The 22,427-nt window shown below is 33.7% G+C and overlaps 1 protein-coding gene and 1 pseudogene across 1 annotated transcript in view; both read left to right on the forward strand.

The window, feature by feature from the left end:
- The window catches only part of LOC145293692 (proton myo-inositol cotransporter-like), a 383,417-nt gene that overhangs the window by 209,255 nt on the left and 151,735 nt on the right, over positions 1-22,427 (forward strand). The gene's annotated exons all lie outside the window — the stretch shown is intronic.
- On the forward strand, positions 14,272-14,374 carry LOC145294429 (U2 spliceosomal RNA; annotated as a pseudogene).

Genomic DNA, 22,427 nt, shown 5'->3' on the forward strand with positions numbered 1-22,427 from the left:
GGAATTTCATACAGGTCATCCGGGCATTTCGAGAATGAAATCCCTTATGAGAGGATATGTGTACTGGCCTGGTATGGACAAGGAAGTTGAAAAATGTGTCAAGACATGCAGAGGATGTCAATTAGCAGCTCGAGATCCTCCAGTAAAAACGACGCCATGGCCAAAGACGGACCTACCCTGGTCACGTCTGCATATTGATTATGCGGGACCTATAAATGGTTATTTTTACTTGATTATTGTAGATTCTTTTTCAAAATGGCCAGAAATATTTAAGTTTAGACATCCAACAGCAAAAAACACTGTGAGTGCGCTTAATGAAATTTTTAGCCGTTTTGGAGTGCCAAAAACCTTAGTGAGCGATAATGGAACAGCATTTACTGCTCATGAATTCAAAGAATTCTGTGACTCACTAAATATTCTACATATGACAACACCTGTGTACCATCCACGATCGAATGGGTTGGCCGAAAAATTTGTAGATACGTTTAAAAGGGCACTTAAGAAAAATCTTACTACGGACACAGACGAACAATGTATTCAAACATTTTTAGCAATTTACAGAGTGACACCAAATCCTAATAATAATGTCAATTCTTCCCCGGCTGAGCTAATGTTTGCAAGAAAGATAAGATCTGTCTTCGATAGGCTGCTACCAGAGAAAAAGAAAGTTTTCAAAAAAGAAAACCTTAATACCAAGTGCTTCTCCCCAGGTGAAAATGTATATTTCAAAAATTTTCAAAATGGACGAAATCAGTGGGTTGAAGGTATTATCAAAAAAAGGATTGGGAGCATGGTCTATACCATCCAAGGATTAAGTTTTGTCTGCAAAAGACACAGAAATCAAATACGTCCCAGACTGTCTCCAAATGTGGAAGAGACACCAATGGAAACATTGTGCGATATTTTTGATATACCAAAACCAGCGTGTGTACCGCAAACAATGAATATTTCGCCTGAACCGACCATACGGGCTGGACAGAAACCTTTACCCCGGGTAACGCTGACCAGAAGGAAAAGCGCAAGAAAGAGAAAAGTTACCAGGAGATTAAGCCCTGACCCTAAAAGGAAGAGGTATTTAAGCTAAAATCAGGAAGATTTCAGCTTCAGGGGGAGGTGTTGTGAAGGAACATAACTGGCTATACACCGGTTACAAACTGTATATATATATTGGACTGTTTGGCAGACAGCGGCAGACAGCGGCAGACAAGCAGTCGCAGTAAGACGGATAGTCTTACGTGTTGATTATCAGACTTTCTTCCCCATACTTGTTACTATGTACTTCTATTTACCTTAGGCGAGCAGCCTTACGTTTCTGTATTATAAATAAACCCCATTACACATACCACTCGGTGTAACTCACGTTTGTCTTTATTTCCTAAGTATTTAGGAATATAACAGTTAAATAAATAAATAGAAATAAAAAGATAGGTTTAAGACTCCTAAAAATTGCACTAGAACCGCAGTTGTTAGGGTACTTGAAAAAATCAATTGTAAAAGTGATTTCCTCTGGATGTTAAAAGTTCAATTCTTAATTGTGGACGACCGAAAAATACAATTGCAAATAACTTAGGACTTCTATCCAGTTATGGCTGACAGAACAAGAGCATGCTATCCCTGTGAAGTGAATAAAGGGATCTGTTTGAAATTTCATCCAAATTCCCGAGTTCAATAAGATACACCTGAAGAAGGCTGGAGGTTACATCGACCGAAACGTTGTGAAAATGACACTCAAGATAAGAACAGAAGTCCAAGGAATCCAACTAATATATATATATATTGTGTCAGGTCATGTCATATGCTACTGGTACCATGTAACCCAGTACTACCTACCTCATGATCGGGTCACTGGCGATTAAACTGTATCCCTTCCAGACTTGTTTGGTGAGGAGGGCGGCTAGTCTCCCTGAATGATTAAAAGCAAGACCTTTCAAAGGGCGGATGAATCCTTTTTCGGGGTCAATGGCCAACTAGCACCGTGTATATTTGTGTGTATGTATATATGTGTTGGGGTGGAGAGGGCTCCTGTAAGCCGTGGTGAAGGCAACCTTTCTAGGAGAAGCAAATCTCTGATTTAAAAAAACATAAAGCAGGAGACCAGTACCTGCATGAAGCTGGTCTGCAGTTTAATTTGTTGATGGCTATCTTGCTCTTGCTTGTTGCTCGATCTCAACATTTTGAACCGAGAGTGAGATTTAGCTGTCGTACAAAGCTAAGACACTGTAACTTCATCTTTGTATAGATACTTCCTCAGACATTTGGGCTCATGGACTTTAAGTGTCCGAGGGAGTGGCACTCGTCTGGCAAGACGTTGCAATCATTATATATATATATATATATATATATATATATATATATATATATATATATAGTAAGTTTTAAAAATATACGTGGCAATTAAGCTACACATAGTTTTCTTCATTTCATCCTCATGAGGATTTGTCAGGATATCGATTGTATGTACATACATGAAATAATAATAATAATAAAGTAATAATAATAATAATAATAATAATAATAATAATAATAATAATAATAATAATAAAATAATAACAGCAACAACAGCAACAACAATAATGATGATAATAATAAAATAATAATAATAATAAAATAATAATAATAACAGCAACAACAACAATAATAATAATAATAATTAAATAATAATAATAATAATAATAATAATAATAAAATAATAATAATAAAAATAATAATAACAACAACAGCAATAATAATAATAAAATAATATATGCATGTGTTTATCCAAGTTAGGCTTTTATCTCCGCATCATATTGATAGATCCAGGTTTCATCCTGATGTAATCAGCCTTTTGAAAAACTTTGACATATCTTCTTGGCGCATTTCCAAATCCATCCTCGAGAACTCGACACGTTCTCATTTTTGCAACCTGAGAATCCATCTGGCAAATACCTTATCTATTTGCAAATGCTTATAACTGATAATTTTCACAGACCCTGCACAATTTTTGACCTCTTGAACTATTTCGCAAATAGTAACGTGCAGATCTTCCAAAAGGGGAGCCTTAACTTTATTGATGTATGCCTTAAAAATAGCAGAATGAGGGAGGTACAGACAGATTTCCGGCCATGTTTGAATTCACAATACCAACATTTTGTAATGTCATATAATGGGACATCATTACTATAGGTCTCTTTCATTTCATCAAAAATTTCCTGTAGTGTGCGTCCTTTCAAATACAAGAACCAGATCACTGCATAACGCTCAACAATTTCCATTTCACACCTGACTTAATTCAAACACCTGTAAATCATAAACCACAATTAATTCAGATATTTAATTTAGCACATAAACCATAGAGATATAAATCATTGTAAATGCAAAATTTCAGCTAGATCAGACAACTGGGAGTAGGTCATGTGCATTACTTATTGAATGCCCTTTGTACTTTAAATTCAAAATTAAATATTGATTTTATGGGACAAAAGCTCTTGATGATGAAAGTCGAGAATAGGATTGACTTAAATTTATAATTTGAAATAATATATTTGGATATTTAAGGTGCTTATCTGTCAATCATGTATTTTGGCTCTTTTTCCACATGCAACAAGCAACCGTCCTAAAAATAATTAGAAACCTAAAAACTCATCCGCATGTTAATCGAATCTTCCGCAAACCAACTGGTAAATTTCCGGCTGGACAATCGCTTTCACACCCACCAATTGTTAATGCTTATGCAAAATGTGAGTTACTGACCTTTCATTCCCATGCGATTCCTGATTTATATACTTGCATGTGTTCACTTTTGGAGTTCAATTGATCTTTGATCTGCGATTGATTTCTAAAGTGTTATTGGCATTTGTCCGTCCTTTTCAGATTGATTGGTTTTGTAGACTCAGAAGTTGGCCAATCGCAGTAGCAGCGGCGGGTCAGTTGTTAAGACTGTATTGAGCAAGAAGAAGAAGAAGAAGAAGAAGAACAAGAAGAAGAAGAAGAACAACAACAACAACGACAACAACAACAAGGAAAAAGAAGACGAAAAAAAGAAGAAACAGAAGAAAAAAGAAGAAACAGAAGAAGAAAAAAAGAAACAGAAGAAAAACAGAAGAAGAAGAAAAGAAGAAGAAGAAGAAGAAGCAGGAAAAGAAGAAAAAAAAGAAAAAGAAAAAAGAAGAAGAAGATGAAGAAAGAAGAAGAAGAAGAAGAAGAAGAAGAAGAAGAAGAAGACGTGTTTCAGATTTAAGCTTATAAAATTGGTTGACCAATCAGACAGCATGGACGAATTTTTTTCAGAAAAGACGAACCATTCATTCCTTACAGAATTCTTCCAATCGTTCCGTGATTATTCTGTGATTTGATTCTACATTTTCTTGACACACTTTTTCTTGTTTTCCATTCAAATTCAAGAAAAGAATTTGCTTACTTGATCTTCTCTTCCCCAAAGAACAATTCTTCACTCAACTCGTTCAGCTATTTTTGCTTAGCATTGAACCACTTGAGTTGAACCATTTATTCCTTTGCGATCAACTTCACACGTTGTTTGCTTTACAAAGTGTATCACCATTTTGGCTAGGAACAACGTGTAGTATCTGTTCTAATACTACACTTCACCTTTTCTGTTCTTGGTCAGTGAAGGAGAAATCCTTCATAACTTTCTGGGGAACTGGATTTTCCTCATATTAAAAACCGACCTTGTGTCTAACTCTGTCCTCGTAGGAAGGCGAGTAAATAGGAACATCTGTACGATTTTAATAAAAAAAAAAATATTGGTTATCTTTATGATTCGTGTCTCCAGTTCACTTCCGGTTTCTGCTTCATTGTTAATTGAATTTTTATGGCATCTTTTGTTTACTAAATTGTTAGATGAAATATCTGGGATAGGGGTGCAAAGTAAATAATTTTGATTTTTTTCTTTGAAAAGACATCCTAATTTTTTTTTTTTTTTTTTTTTCATCTCAAAGAAAGCATATTGCCACTGGAGCGTGATGGATTACTTTGATTAGTAGCCAGATTTAAAGCCGACATAAAGAGATATGGTGGGATATGACTATATTTGTGTAAGGGGCAACGTCGGGTGGTCTTGCTGGAATGTGACGATATTGACAGATTGAAAAGAAAAAAAAAGAAAAGAAATTTACAAATTGATTAAATACAGTGAGAAATGCAAATATAAAATAAATATATAAAGAAATAGAGATATTCGAATAACAGGTGTGACCTGTGAGCCTGCTGGGATTGTTTGCAGCTGGAATCACCGAGGTTGGTGGACAGTGCCATAGACGGATCAACTGAAAGATATTTTCCAGAATCTGGGAGCACAAACATCTCTCTGATATGAGAAAGACACGAAAGAGAAAGAAAGGTTATTAATTGAAATTTTATGTATGCGAAGAGAAAGAAAAAAAAATGAAAGAACGGTAATTAAGAATTTCTGTATGCGAAAGAGGAGAGGCAGGCCATAGGGATTATTAATATATGCAAAAATAAAATGTAAGTTAGCGATTTGCTTCTGTTCGTCCAAGGAATCCGTGTCGTTCTGAGATAGCCTTGGAGTCGTTGTTGCCAACTAAAATTGCGTCGAACTTGAGAGTTTAAGAACTAAAGGCATTTTAGATAGAGAGTGCAATTATACATTTTTCTGCCAATATCGTAACATGTATTCAAATAATTTTATATATATATATATATATATATATATATATATATATATATATATATATATATATATATATATATATATATATATATATTGATTATAAAGATTAATAATTATAAATTATGAATCAGTTTCACCAGGAAAAACAAAACTAATTCATAATTTATAACTATTAATCTTTATAATCAAAATTAATATAGCTCTAGAAGAAATATACCTATTGAGCTTATTATGTATCCACAGTATTATGAGCAAGATTATTTTAAAGTATTGACACATTAAAATAAACTTTGCTCTTTAGACTCCAGGTCTAATTCTCCCTATATATATATATATACATACACATATATATATATATATATATATATATATATATATATATATATATATATATATATATATACACACACACACACACACACACATATATATATGTATGTATGAATGTATGTTATTTGTTTTTGTTTTTGTGGTACGTTTAGAATGAATTCAATTATTTACGAAAGTGCATTTTTACCTAAATGCGAGTTGGGAATAATTTTCCCTTTAACCAATTTGGTAGCCTCATATGGGGAGCGGCATATATATTGTTTTTAAAATATAATTACCCACTGACACATGTTTCGTCCTCTACGACTCATCAGAGTGGCTGAATCTAGCGAGATTCGAAATCGGGACCTCGTGGTAAGAAGCCTATATATTATATTTTAAAACAATATATATATATATATATATATATATATATATATATATATATATATATATATATATATATACATATATATATATAAAGAAATTAATATTGGCTGAAGAGAGCTTGATATGGGTATCTAAAACGGTCCCCTATTATAAGGTTTGAAACCAACGGTACCGATGGCTTATCTCATCTAAACTTTCTGTAAATAAAATATAAATAATATGCTCTTATTTTTGGAATTTTTTTCATTATAATAGAGCACTCTGCTAGAATCATTTTTTCCAAAAATATAACTAAGTATTTATATATAAATACCCGTTCACATACACCTTTCACGATAAAGATAGAACCCAGAATTAGATAGAATCGATCAATTGCATCGACAACGGAAAACGCCAGACCCAAAGTGACATGCTCCGACATAGGCGTGAACCCAGGTCGTCGCACTCATGAAGTGTGCAATACTGACGACCTAACCATATGGGCCACTTGCTTGTCACATCGTAGAATGTAGAAATGGATAAAAAAATAAATAAATAAAAAAATATATAAGAATTTAAAAAATCAAGGCATAGCCAATAGATTGCGCCGTGGCCCATATGGTTAGGTTGTCAGTATTGCACACTTTATCAGGGCGACGACCTGGGTTCGTGCCTATGTCGGAGCACGTCACTGGTGAGATGCAGTACATCGAAACCCACTTTGGGTCTGGCGTTGTCCGTTGTCGATGCAATTGCTCGATTCTATCTAATTCTGGGTTCTATCTTTATCGTGAAAGGTGTATGTGAATGGGTATTTATATATATATATCTATAATCTCCTCTTAATGTCTAATATATATATATATATATATCGGTCGTAAGATACACGTTAAAATGATATTTTAATTCATACAGATTATGTATTTATTTTCATAGAATCAATTCTCTATAGATTATGATATTGTACCTAATATAGAGTAATGAGATCAAAAGTAAATTAAAAAAAAGGACTTGGGTGCCATCAGCTAGAATCGAAACCAAAACAGACAATGCTCCAACCTCATTCCTTAGCCTCTGGGCAACGCTCATACGCATAAATAGATGTTACCTTTATTAAAATAATTATTTTTATACAAATAAGGACCGTCAAATTATTTTTTTTTCTCGCTTAAAACTGACCTCTGATTCTCTGTGATGTAACTTTGATGACCAACGCCGGACGTTTGCCGTGGAGTGAGTGATAATCTGATGGAACAGGACCTTTCGACATCTGCGGTCTTCATCAGAGAGGCAAATGTTTTGCAAACAGGTACCATCCACCTCAGTACTTTTTTTTTTTTCTACTTGGGAGTCACCACTTATCAAGGCCCAAAGGCCACTCGACACAAGGGAAGAAGGCAAACAAGCAAGTATAGATTTGCAAAGCAGATATTTTTGTTCGACCCACCAGTTTGGGTTAGGGTTAGGGTTAGGGTTAGGGTTTGTTCCAGGAATAAAAAGACTTTCAACTTTGTTCTTGCACTTGTACTATCTTCACGTAAATACCCCCTCCCTGCGTCACCCGACTAGCAGCAAAATCCCACCCATTCACTGCAAACTGGTATTTAGTTATTTTGTTTCACAACATTATTTAATGGCAAATATGGACATTTTTGTAAAATTTTGATGCTTCAAAGTTGTCCATATCTTCAAATATTTATTCATGGTGTTTGGTTTGGTTGTTTTGTTTTATGTCTCGTGACGTATTTGGTAAAATTCAGTCGTAAATTGAATTCTCAAAATACAATTGCAAATTCTTCTACTCAGCTATGACTGATTAAATAAAGGATCCAAATCAAAATTTCATTTGGATTTCCTGGATTTGACTTGACCATTCCTAAGTTCGAAAAGATGATTCTGAAGAAGATCGGGGGTTATATCGGCCGAAACGTGAAAAAAACGATTAGAATGGCAGTTTATATGATTCAAATTATACAAGCATTCTAAATCTGTCTATATGTTATAGTTTAACTTTCGACAACTTTAAAAGAACTTTCATTTCTCTCTCTCTCTCTCTCTCTCTCTCTCTCTCTCTCTCTCCTCTCTCTCTCTCTCTCTCTCTCTCTTTGAATGATCTCTTTCTTTCTTCTTCTCTTTCTTTCTCTCTCTCCCAATAATCTCCTCTCTCTCCCTTCCTCTCTCTTCTCTCTTTTATCTTTTTCTCCGCCCTCTTTTCTCTTCCTCCTCTCCCTCTCTTCCACTGATCTCCTCTCTCTCCCTTCCTCTCTCTCCCTTTCTCTCCTCCCTCTCTCCCTCTTTTTCTTCTCCCTCTCTTCCCCTTCCGCTCCCTTTCTCTCCCACCCCTCATTCTCTCTCCCCCTCTCTCTCTCTCCTTCTTCCTAATCCCTCCATCTCTCTCTCTCTGAACGATCTTTTTCTCCCAGAAAATTTCCTATGAGAAAAAAAAAGACACATTTCTTCCGTGACATTTTTTATTTATTTTTTATTACGTGCTGCTTTTGTCCCCCCCCCCATGACAGATGTGCCTTTTGTGCCGACACAAAAGACCCCCCCCCCGCCCCTCCGTACCAAGAAAGAATGCAAATGTTGCATCGCGTATAAATAAACACTTCTTTATGTTCAGCTCAACAATATTCCGCCATCTTCGCTTGTCACACACAATCCGTTTCATTCTCGTCTCGGCGTTATTTTCTATTTTTTACTAAATGTCTCTTCTCGGTGTTGCCTGAAATACAGTGAAATCATTTTAGTTTCCAATGTTTGTTCTTAAGGTAGACAACTCCTATTATATCCTTCAATTTATAACAAGTGATCCTGTTGTATTGGGACCAAATTAACATACGTAGTGTATAGCATTGAATCGTACATATGTTGTGTGGATGCATGGCACTAAATGTCTGTTGTGTTCTTATCATAACAGACCATATATATGTACATTGTGTTTGTAATATATAACGGACTGTTGTCCTCGTGTCCTAAATTTCAATCTCAAGGCCCGTGACTCATCTAGTGTTTTCGGTGCGTGCGTGTCAAGCATATATCATACACCTAACAAAAACGACATACCTGCCTGCTGTCGGTCGCTTCTGGGGAAGCCGGACCTGCTTTAAGGGAGATGCTTCACAAGACAAAGACGAAGAGGTTGTAAGATTTTATGTATTTTATTCACTCCCAGGTATTCCGCATAGGGAGTGATCGACGAACTCTTGGCTTGTGGATTTTTCTATGTCCCCATTCTAAGATCGTCCTCTCCCTCACAGGGAGACCCGTTTTAGCCCATCTGTCTTTCTTGGTGCGTTGGACCCAACTCAAATTATGCTTGCACAAACCGGAACACGTGACACATGACACGTCACGTCCACTTCAGCCCCCACTTGCATACTTCCGGTGCAAACTCACCAGGTCACAGAGTTTGACAACCTGTCAAAACATGACAATTCAAATCTCTGTTGTCCACTCATCACTGGATAGATAAGTAATATAGATAGATATATAGATAGATAGATAGATAGATAGATAGATAACTAACGATCAATAGGAATAAAATATCTTCAATTTCAACCATAGCGTATTTAGTTTTTCTAGCTCATAAAACTGGCATAAATTTGGCAATGACGTAAATGCTTTTTCATTCACAGGTTCTTCCCAGTTATCCTTGATTGTCATGAAATGGAAAACAATTAGGATATCCCATGTTGTGTTGTTCCCACCTTTAAATATTCTTTGTAGTCCCTGCGATATTAGATCTAAAAACACATAAAATACGCTCCCGCGGTCGTAGTCATCCAGGTTTGGTATTGCTGGTCCTCTAATGTAGCACTATACTTGTATCTATCATTTTTATTTTTCCTTGTCCCGCAATCACAGAGGGAAGGTCAATAGCCATTGATTTAGCTCTCTCTTAAACCTTTATAAAAATCTCCTGAAACTTTTCAGCATTTTTTAATTCTCTTAAGCTTTATAGCACTATATCCACACTTCTGTAGGAAGCAGTAAAATCAAGGTCTTTCTGCTTGTATTGCATTAGATGCATGGGTAATTTCTTGAAAAACTGGGGGTAGCAATCGCAAGACAAACAAGAAATTCAAAGTTAATACTTTTCAGCAATATTGAGGCATCCCCTGCTGATGCATCAGGCGAATCGTTGTGTACTATCTCTTCTAAAAATTGCTTCAGAGTTGAAATGACCTTCCTCGTGATTCTAAGAGCTGACTCTTTGCAAACCCATCTTGTGTCTGATAGCTTCTGGAGTTCAAGTGAGCGGTCTTCTGGAAACATTGTTCTCTGATCTTCATGAATGCAGCCGTTTTGACGATTTAACAACAAATGCATAGTTTTTCCAACAAATTGAAAAAAACGTTACAAAGTGAATATTTGATTTGATACGTTCGACCGAGACCACATTTAGACAGTGGGCATGGTGGTGTATATAGAGTGCATTTCAGTTTTGTCTCCAGAGTCTGGATATTCCATTGTATATTCTATTCATATTTGCTGCCCCATCATATCCTTGTAAACGCATACCATCCATGATCAGGTGATTTGTTTTAAGCATAGACATTACTTCATCCGCCATTTCCTGTTGGTTGCACATTGAATGTCCTTTTATTTTGAAGTCATGTACATTTCTCACAACAAAAGAAACGTGTTCTATATGTGATACATCAGCTGTTTTATCCATGAGGAAACAGAAGATCTTACTCTTGTGAATTTCTTCTAATATTACTCTTCTAACTGAAATCGCCAAAGCCTTGATCGGATAATTCTGAATTCCTATTTCAAAGTAATGACACGTAGGGTCTTTTCAGTTTTTCTTCTTTTTCTTTAAGTACACCAAGGTGTAGTTTAGCCACACTATCATACTTAATACTGCATTAGCATTTCCACAAGTTCAAGAAAATTTCCTTAATTTCCACGGGTAGAGCTTTCACTGTTGTCCACTAAATGGCAAACTCTGTCTTTTCAAGTATAATGTGATGGAAATCAATCTACATAAAATTTCTCGGTTTCTTTGCTTCTCTGTTTCTAGCAACTTGTAATTTGCGATCAAAGCAACGCCCAATTCGTGGCTTTGGAAGCCTTTCAATCGAACCAATCATGTGAGATTCTGATGTAGTGTGTTCCTTTATTTTCTCTGAAGCTCTCTTCTAATTATTGTTACTTTTATTTATTTATTTTTTTTTTTACACAGTGGTCACCACTTATCATGTCCCGGAAGCCACTCAGGGATAAGGGGTATTGCAAGTACATTACGTTAGTGTGGAGATTTGATGAAGTGTTTACTTAAGGGGGCGGTTCATTAAGAATTTTGTCGAATAAGGATGGAGATATAATCGTAAATTTCTGGGCAGTTAACATAAAACGCCAGAAGATGCCGCACGAAAGTTGGACATGTTTTCGTACAAATGTAGGCAAAGTTAGTAAATAGGAAATAAATATTTAATTTTTGAATAACAGAAAGCAATCAAAAATAGTTTTGCATTGTATTAATTAGTTTACTTGTTCTAACGAAATATTTAGATTCTTATTCAGTGATTGTAATATGATCAAGCAGTTTTTATTTAATGTAAGATAATCAAAATTTAGATATATCAGCGCAGGTCGAACTTTGGACAGCATCTTGAAAGTAGTATGAGCTGACGGAGAAAGGAGCAGATAACTCGAAAATGTTATGCCGAAAATGCTATATACAGTTTTAACGTTATTTTAATAAAAAAAATATCGTCTGTCCAATCATCATACAGAGTTTTTAATGAGAATTTCTTTCCGTCAAGGATACGTACATAATACGGAATTTTTTTCATCTGTGTTTTTTTAATAATGTCTTTGTAAAACTGTACAAGCACCTTTTGTTCTAATAAACCAATGCTAGCGTTAGTTTGGGCAACTTTCTGCCATTTCTGTAAAGTATCCAGCAAATTCCAATGATAACGCTATCCTTATTCCGCTCAAATACCATTTTCTTATTGTTATTTTGATGGCAACGTCGATGGCAACGAAGAAGAGCAAATTTAGTACCACACACAAAAAGGGTAATTCGAAAGACAAATGATTTTGAAGAGAAAGACAAACGGTGATAGAGAGGGCGAGAGTTGCGTTGGATTAAAGAAATCACATCTTTTTTTTTTAAAGAAATATAAATATTTTTCAAACTAAATATGCAAATACATTAGCTTTACAAACTTCTATATTCCTTTTACTATAAGACTTGTTTTGGGCAAATATATCTTAGTCTCACACGTAAAATATAGTAACTCGAAACACAAATGAATTTTGTAAAGAAATTCTTTTTGGGCCAGTTTGCTGCATTGCTGCATGGTTTAATTTAGGCCAGTTTGCATGCATTGCTGCAATAGGAGTATCAGAAGCCGCCATTGAAAACTTGAATAAATATCTGATTATATAGACTGTCTCTGTTTCGAAGCTTATAATCAATATGAAAATGTAATTTCAAAACGTAATTTGTTTTCAATAAAATGAGGAAAGACCAAATTTTAACATAATGAAAGGTTTAATCGAAAACAATACAATTTTTTTCATCGGTTTTCTTAAAAAAAGATTTCACGAAATTCAACCAATTTTAATTGATACCAAAATCTATTAAATATATATAAATGCCAAAAAAAATCACTTACCTATAAAAAAAACTAAGCAATGGGTGCTTCAATTCCTCATTTATAAAAATTGTCCATATTTATATTTTATATTCCATGTATTTATTTAAATAAAAGGATTTTTTAAAGCAAGGGTCCCAGAAAATCGTATTTTCGTAACCCGTTTTGCGCCATTAGCTTAAAGCGGTGCTGCTGCTAATTTGCAACTTATCAAATACAGATTTGTCAAAGGGACATAATTAATGTCTCTTTTTTATTGCGTGCTATTAACCAAAATTTATATTTGAGGCCTCTGTAGTTAATAAAAAAAGCATACATTCACTTATAAGGTTTTGCCGTTAAACAAAACATCCAGTCGACCGATTTTTTTTTAATTCTCTTAATGAAATACACGAGTTTTTGATTATTATATTTTCTTTCTACTTTATCGAGTGCATTTTTTTTAAATATCTAAAAAAAGAAAACATTGAATGAAATAGAAAAATTGTCGTCAACGTCCGGTATTTACTTGACGATATAAGCATCACATGAGGTTTTATTAAAAAAAAATCTACATGGTTTTAAAAAAAAAGTTTTACATTTTGGACTTTACAGGTAAATTTCCAAAAACACTTTTTTTTTGTTTTAAATTAGAATATTTTATTTATTGATCTTTTATCTTCAATTTGTGATATATAAAACTTTGGTGAGTAAATTTATTACATAAATTTTAATAGACATTTCAAAATGGGGGGGGGGATGAATTAAAAAAAAACGTTTGTCGAAAATATTATATACGGTTTATTGGAAAGAGCATAAAATTTCACATTGACCCTGAAAATATTGTAAAAATTGAACTAATAGAAACATTTTGATAGATTTTTAAAGTTTCAAAATTGAAAAATATTTAACTCGTAAAATTCAATTGATTTCATTACGTAAAAAAATGGTTGCATGAAGGTGCGCCGGCATTTTGTAAACACTGTTTAAAAAAAAAAATAAAACATGATATTTCTATTATTTTTTAAACAACTTTAATAGTTTATTTTGGAAGTATATTCCATACAGAAAATAAACAACCCACTTTAAAAAGAGAAATTACGAGTTTTTTATATTTTATTCGCAGTTTTCTGTTAGGGGTGTCAAAAATTCCTACAAAATTCTGATACACTTATTGCTGCATGGTTTAATTATTATAATTATATTATTACGCTTATCGCTCCGTCCGTTATCATGCTGTGCATCCCTAAAAAAGGAAAGTGGAATATTCCAAAAAGTGGAATATTCCAAATAAACCTTGTCACCCTTGAAAAAGGAAAAAAAATATTTAAAAAAAAAAAAAATGGTGTCACTGTTGCTAATAAAAATGATTTGTCTTTTTTGGCCTTTTGGCTAAGATCAAAGTGTAGTATCTGTTCTTCAGATGCTACGTTTCGATTTCTTTACGACTAAGACAATTTTTTCTCCACGTTAAAAAAACGACCCTGGTATTTAAATCTGTCCCGTGGGGAGGCATTGTGAATAGGTACTATGTTTAATGTAATGTTAACCCTTATCCCTGAGTGGCTTCCGGGCCTTGATAAGTGGTGATCACTGTGTAAAAAAAAAAAAAAAAAAAAAAAAAAAGTTTTAATATTAAAAAAGTAACTGGAAAAAGTTATTTCTGATTTAATTACAAAATGTCCAGGAAGTGTTACTCCTGATTAGTTATAAAATGCCCTGAAAAATATCCGTTCTGATTTTTTTGTTTGTTTGTTTGTTTACTTGCCTCCTCACAAGGGCGGAATTGGACATGAGGTCGGTTATAAATTTAGGGGGAAACCAGCTCCCCAAAAGGGGCTCTCTGGTCAATAACAAAAGTAAGAATTGTATCAGTATCCTCCATTAACCAAGACCAAAAAATAGGGGGATTTAAGTCACAGGAATTCTGAAACTGATAGTACACTCAGACATTCATGTTGAAGCAATGGTTACCTAATCCCTAACGGTGTTAATGTTTTTATGTATTACTTTCGAAAAGCTGCTGAAACAGTTTATGATTTAAACATTACTTTATATCAAGTATATTTTAAGCTGTGTGTTACGGGATATGAAGTAAGTCCCGGAAATTACTCAAACCGTTTACGATTTAAACATTACTTTATTTCATGCATATTTTTAACAGTGGGGGGGGGGATATTAAATCAGTCCCGAAAATGGGTGAACCCGTTTACGCATTACACATTGCTTTATTCAATGTATATTTTTAACATTGGGGTGGGAAATATGAAGTCGATTCCGGAAATGGCTGCAACCATTTACATCTTGGACATTATTTTATTTCATGTATATTTTTAACATTAGGACTGGAGATAAGAAGTCGGTCCCGGAACTGGCCGAAACAGTTTACTATTTATACATTACTTTATTTCATATATATTTTTAACAGTGGGTTTGGGATTATAAGTCAGTCCCGAAAATGGCTGAAATAGTTTACGATTTAAACATTACTTTATTTCATATATATTTTTAACAGTGGGTTGGGGATATAAAGTCAGTCCCGAAAATGGCTGAAACAGTTTACTATTTAGACATTACATTATTTCATGTATATTTTTAGCAGTGGGTTGGGATATAAAGTCGGTCCCGGAAATGGCTGAAACAGTTTACTATTTATACATTACATTATTTCATGTATATTTTTAGCAGTGGGTTGGGATATAAAGTCGGTCCCGGAAATGGTTGAAACAGTTTACTATTTAGACATTACATTATTTCATGTATATTTTTAGCAGTGGGTTGGGATATAAAGTCGGTCCCGGAAATGGCTGAAACAGTTTACTATTTAGACATTACATTATTTCATGTATATTTTTAGCAGTGGGTTGGGATATAAAGTCGGTCCCGGAAATGGTTGAAACAGTTTACTATTTAGACATTACATTATTTCATGTATATTTTTAGCAGTGGGTTGGGATATAAAGTCGGTCCCGGAAATGGCTGAAACAGTTTACTATTTAGACATTACATTATTTCATGTATATTTTTAACATTGGGTTGGGGATATAAAGTCGGTCTCGGAAATTGTTGAAACAGTTTACTATTTAGACATTACATTATTTCATGTATATTTTTAGCAGTGGGTTGGGATATAAAGTCGGTCCCGGAAATGGCTGAAACAGTTTACTATTTAGACATTACATTATTTCATGTATATTTTTAACATTGGGTTGGGATATAAAGTCGGTCCCGGAAATGGTTGAAACAGTTTACTATTTAGACATTACATTATTTCATGTATATTTTTATCAGTGGGTTGGGGATATAAAGTCGGTCCCGGAAATGGCTGAAACAGTTTACTATTTATACATTACATTATTTCATGTATATTTTTAGCAGTGGGTTGGGGATATAAAGTCGGTCCCGGAAATGGTTGAAACAGTTTACTATTTAGACATTACATTATTTCATGTATATTTTTAGCAGTGGGTTGGGATATAAAGTCGGTCCCGGAAATGGCTGAAACAGTTTACTATTTAGACATTACATTATTTCATGTATATTTTTAGCAGTTGGTTTGGGGGATAAAGTCGGTCCCGGAAATGGCCGAAACAGTTTACTATTTAGACATTACATTATTTCATGTATATTTTTATCAGTGGTTTGGGGAATATAAAGTCGGTCCCGGAAACGGCGTAAACAGTTTACTATTTAGACATTACATTATTTCATGTATATTTTTATCAGTGGGTTTGGGGTACAAAGTGGGTCCCGGAAATGGCCGAAACAGTTTACTATTTAGACGTTACATTATTTCATGTATATTTTTAGCAGTGTGTTTGGGGTATAAAGTCGTTCCGGAAATGGCCGAAACAGTTTACTATTTAGACATTACATTATTTCATGTATATTTTTAGCAGTGGGTTGGGATATAAAGTCGGTCCCGGAAATGACTGAAAATTTACTATTTAGACATTACATTATTTCATGTATATTTTTAGCAGTGGGTTGGGGTTATAAAGTCGGTCCCGGAAATGGCTGAAACAGTTTACTATTTAGACATTACATTATTTCATGTATATTAATAGCAATGGGTTTGGGATATAAAGTCGATCCCGGAAATGGTTGAAACAGTTTACTATTTAGACATTACATTATTTCATGTATATTTTTATCAGTGGGTTGGGGATATAAAGTCGGTCCCGGAAATGGCTGAAACAGTTTACTATTTAGACATTACATTATTTCATGTATATTTTTAGCAGTGGGTTGGGGATATAAAGTCGGTCCCGGAAATGGCTGAAGCAGTTTACGATTAAACCATTACTTTATTAAATGCATATTTTCAACAGTGGGGTGGCGGACATTAAGTCAGTCCAGTGATTGAATGAGATATGCAAATATATACTATCAGAAAGCGTCGCCCAGTATTGAATGAGATAGGTGGAAAACATATAGTAGCAAAATACCCAGCATCGGCCGGGATCGAATGAGATAGGTGAACGATATATATTAGCAGAATATGCAGCGTCACCCGGGATTGGATAAGATAGGTGAAACATATATACTATGAGAAAACCCAGCATTTATTTGTTTGTAATGAAATAATCATCCCAGGCAATATATCAAAGTTATTATTAAAGTAAGGGGGAGCGACATAGTGGGTTAAAGTTATGAAAATTATTGTCAAAATTAGTAACATATCCAAGAATTATGAAAAATGATGAAATGTGCGTTACTTGATTTGTTTGTGTGCAATGATATAATAAGCCCAGACAATATATCAAATATATTATATAAGTAGGTGTGAGAGGCATAATGTGGGTTTTTAATTATAACAAATATTGTCGAAATTAGTAACATATCCAGAATTATGAACAAAGATTAAATATGAGTTAATCGCATGTGTGTTTATAATAAAATAATCAGCCCAGGAAATATATCAAAGTAATTGTGTAAGTAAGAGAGGGCAATAAGGATGGTTTAAATTATGAAAAATAATTGTCAAAATTAGTAACATATACAAGAATTATGAAAAATAATAATATTTTATTTAATGCATTAGTGTGTTTGCAATGAAATAATCAGACCAGACAATATATCAAAGATATTATTTTAGTAAGTGGGGTGATGATGTGGGTTAAAATGATGAAAAATGATTGTCGACATAAGTAACATATCCAAGAATTATGAATAATGACGAAATGTTAGTTAATTGTTTGGTGTGTTTGAAATGAAATAATCATCCCAGATAATATATCAAAGTTATAATGTTTGTAGTGGATGGTTGATAATGTGGGTTAAAAATATTAAAAATAATTGTCGAAATGTGTAACATATCAAAGAATTAAGAAAAATGATGAAGCGTGAATTAATTGATAGTTATGTCTTTTTATAAAATAATCAGCCCAGAAAATATATCAAAGTATTTTTTAGTAAGAGAGAGCGACGAAGATGGTTTAAATTATAAAAAAATTATTGTCGAAATTAGTAAGATATCCAATAATTACGAAAAATGACGAAATGTGATTTAATTGATTTGTGTGTTTATAATAAAATAATCAGCCTAGACAATATATCAAAGTTATTATATAAGTAAAGGGGAAGAAGATAAGGAGGGCTTAAATTATAAAAAAATTATTGTCGAAATTAGTAACATATCCAAGAATTACGAAAAAATGATGAAATATTAGTTAATTAATTAGTGTGTGTGTGTAATGAAATAATCAGCCCAGACAAATGCATCAAAGTTATTATTTTAGTAAGGTTGGGCGACAACGTTGGTTTACATTATAAAAAAATATTGTCGAAATTAGTAACATATCCAAGAATTACGAAAAATGATGAAATGTGAGTTGATTGATGTATGTGTTTGTAATGGAATAATCAGCCTAGAAAACATATCAAAGTTATTATTTTAGTAAGGTGTGTGATATGGTGAGTTTAAATGATAAAATATTATTGTCAAAATTAGTACTATATCCAAGACTTATTAAAAATAAAAATGATGAAATGTGAGTTAATTAATAGTTGTATTTTTTTTATAAAATAATCAGTCGATACAATATATCAAATTTAATGTTTTAGTAAAGGGAGAGGCGATAGTGTGGGTTGAAATTATGCAAAATTATTGTCGAGCATAGTAACATATTCAATAATTATGAAAAATGATAAAATATGAGTTAATTGACCGGTGTGTTTGTAATGAAATAATCAGCTCATGAAATATATCAAAGTTATTATTTTAGTAAGTGGTCAGTACAGTTTTAATAAAAAAAACTAGAATATGATTATGCCTTCATTCATGCTGAATAGAACGCCCACAGCATGTCCAGCAACAATATATTGCATAGGAAAAATGCTGCTGTGGGATTTCCACAGGTCCCGCTAGTTATTATTATTATTATTATTGTTGTTGTTGTTGTTGTTGTTGTTGTTATTATTATTGTTATTATTATTATTATTGTTGTTGTTATTATTATTATTGTTGTTATTATTATTGTTATTATTATGGTTATTATTATGGTTATTATTATTATTATTGTTGTTATTATTATTGTTGTTATTATTATTATTATTATTATTATTGTTATTATTATTATTATTATTATTGTTGTTATTATTATTATTGTTATTATTGTTATTATTATGGTTATTATTATGGTTATTATTATTATTATTATTGTTGTTATTATTATTATTATTATTATTGTTGTTGTTGTTGTTGTTGTTGTTGTTGTTGTTATTATTGTTATTATTATTGTTGCTGTTGTTATTATTATTATTGTTATTATTATTAATATTATTATTATTATTGTTGCTGTTGTTGTTATTATTATTATTATTATTATTATTATTATTATTATTATTATTATTATTATTATTATTCATTATTTATTATTGTTCCTATTTATAATGCCTCCCCACAGGACAGAGTTAGACACCAGGGTCGTTTTTTAATGTGGAGAAAAGGAACAAAAATAAAAATTGTCTCAGTCGTGAAGGATTTCTCTTCCACTGACAGAGAACAATAAATTGAAGTGCAGCATCTGAAGAACAGATACTGCACTTTGATCTTTTCCCGAAGGCCAATCATTATTATTATTGGCTCACATGGAGCTTTCACACAAGTCAACAAACGATCTGATTGGAAACCTGTGGTATTCTCTGGAAGCTGAGTGATAACAAGTCTCCCCAGACGTCCAGACCTCTCCACCTCCTTCGATAGCATTTGCAAATGAATTTGCATCATCTCAACAGCCGCTTACCATTGATTTCTCGCTGGTAGTGGCCATTGGTTTATGCTGGAATTTGAGTGGCACTCAGCCTCGGTGATGAAACAATGGGGGGGGATGCATGATGGGGGGGGGGTAGAACTTGTAAATATGCAGTTTCGGTGTTCTTCATTCCCTGTAACGCTTATTCGTTATATTGTCTTGTATTATTCTCCGCATTCAAGGGTTTTCCTTAATATTTCAGTCGTTTTCATTATCGTTAGTCGTTGTACTTTTATCATTATTATTATTATTATTATTATTATTATTATTATTATTATTGTTATTATTATTGTTGTTTTTATTATTATTATTATTATTGTCATTATTATTATTATTATTGTTGTTATTATTATTATTATTATTATTATTGTTTTTATTATTATTATTATTATTATTATTATTGGCTCACATGGGAGCTTTCACACAAGTGAACAAACGATCTGATTGGAGACCTGTGGTGTTCTCTGGAAGCTGAGTGGCAACAAGTCTCCCCAGACGTCCAGCTCTCTCCACCTCCTTCGATAGCATTTGCAAATAAATTTGCATCATCTCAACAGCCGCTTACCATTGATTTCTCGGTGGCAGTGCCCATTGGTTTATACTGGAATTTGAGTGGCACTAAGCCTCCCCAAGATCCCAATTCTCTTCGCACTTGTCCAGCGGAGGTCTGGCCAGTGCTCCCTCCTCGGTCTTTCCATCCTCCTTGACCCTTCTTGGCTCTTTGGTATCACTGTTCTATTGGGGGGAACGGTGGTGAAACAATGGAGAGATGCATGATGGAGGTGTAGAGCATGTAGATATGCAGCTTCGGTGTTCTTCATTCCCTGTAATGCTTATTTGTTATATTGTCTTCTTATATTATTCTCCGCATTCAAGGGTTTTCCTTAATATTTCAGCCGTTTTCATTATCGTTAGTCGTTGTATTTTTGCAGCTATTCCTCTGATTCCAATTTCTGACATTCTTTTTTCCAGGTTTTTCGGAATTGTTCCTAGTGCTCCTATTATTATCGGTACTATTTTGATTTTCTTCATCATCCAAATCCCTTTTAACTCTCTGGCTAGCTCTGTGTATTTGCTTCGTTTCTCCTTTTCTTTCATACTCTCCCTGTGGTCAGCTGGGACAGCAAAGTCTACGATTTAACAGGATTTCTCTTTCTTGTTAATTATTACGACATCTGGTCTTCTTGCTTCGATGGGTTTGTCCGTCTGTATGTCCATGTCCCATAGGATTTTGTAGTTCTCGTTTTCGAGTGCTGTTGCGGGTTTATGCTTGTACCATTTATCTGTACACTCAAAATGCAGCCGTTTGCACAATTCCCAGTGCACCGCTCTCCCCACTTGGTCATGCCTGTTTTTGTATTCCTTTTGGGCAAGTTTGCTGCATTCATTTACTATATGGTTTATTGTTTCGTCTCTTTGTCCACAGAGTCTGCATTTGCTGTTTTCTTGTGTTTTATTGATCCTTGCTTTGATATGGTTGGTTCTTATCGAGTTATCTTGTGCTGCAGTTATTAGAGATTCAGTTTCTCGGTTTATATGTCCTTTTCGTATCCATGTCCAGGTGTTTTCATTATTTCCATCTTTTGTCATTCTTATGAATCTTCCGTGGAGTTGTTTCTCTTCCCATTTCTCTTTTCTCGTTTTGTCATTTGTCTTTCTGTTTTCTGTTTTGTTGGTTTTCTCCATGTCTCTCGCTGCAATAATTATCCTTTCACGGCTTTGCATTACGTATTTTTCTAGTTCTTTTTTTGTGTCCTCTCTCCCGCCGTCTTTCCTTTTCACATAGAGTCTATCAATATCGTCCTTTGGGTGTAGTGCATTAAGCATGGTCATGAGTTTCCTGGTTTTCTGGTCGAGCTGTCTCAGTTCTTCTTTTGTCCATCCTATAAACGGTCCATAGTATCTTACTAGTGATACTGCCCATGTATTTATACCTTTTATTAGGTTTCTGCTATACAGTTTAGTTTCTTGGAGTTTTCTTGTCCTCCTGAGGTATTCCTTTCCAATTTTCTCTTTCATTTCTGTTGCTCTGATGGTGTCCGCTTCCAGAATTCCCAAGTATTTATAGTCGTCTTGTTCCCCTAGTGTCCTCATTTCTGTTTGGTTGGGTTGTTCCATGCCTTCTGTCGTTTCCAGTTTTCCTTTCTTATAACTAGTTGTGCGCACTTTTCCATTCCAAATTCCATTTGGATATCTTGGCTGAAGATCCTGGTAGTGTTAATTAGTGTCTCTAGCTCCTTTTCGGTTTTTGCAAAAAATTTAAAATCATCC

This window comes from Euprymna scolopes, chromosome 15, assembly GCF_053919585.1.
Source record: "Euprymna scolopes isolate OS-2025 chromosome 15, ASM5391958v1, whole genome shotgun sequence".
NCBI classification, from domain to species: domain Eukaryota; kingdom Metazoa; phylum Mollusca; class Cephalopoda; order Sepiida; family Sepiolidae; genus Euprymna; species Euprymna scolopes.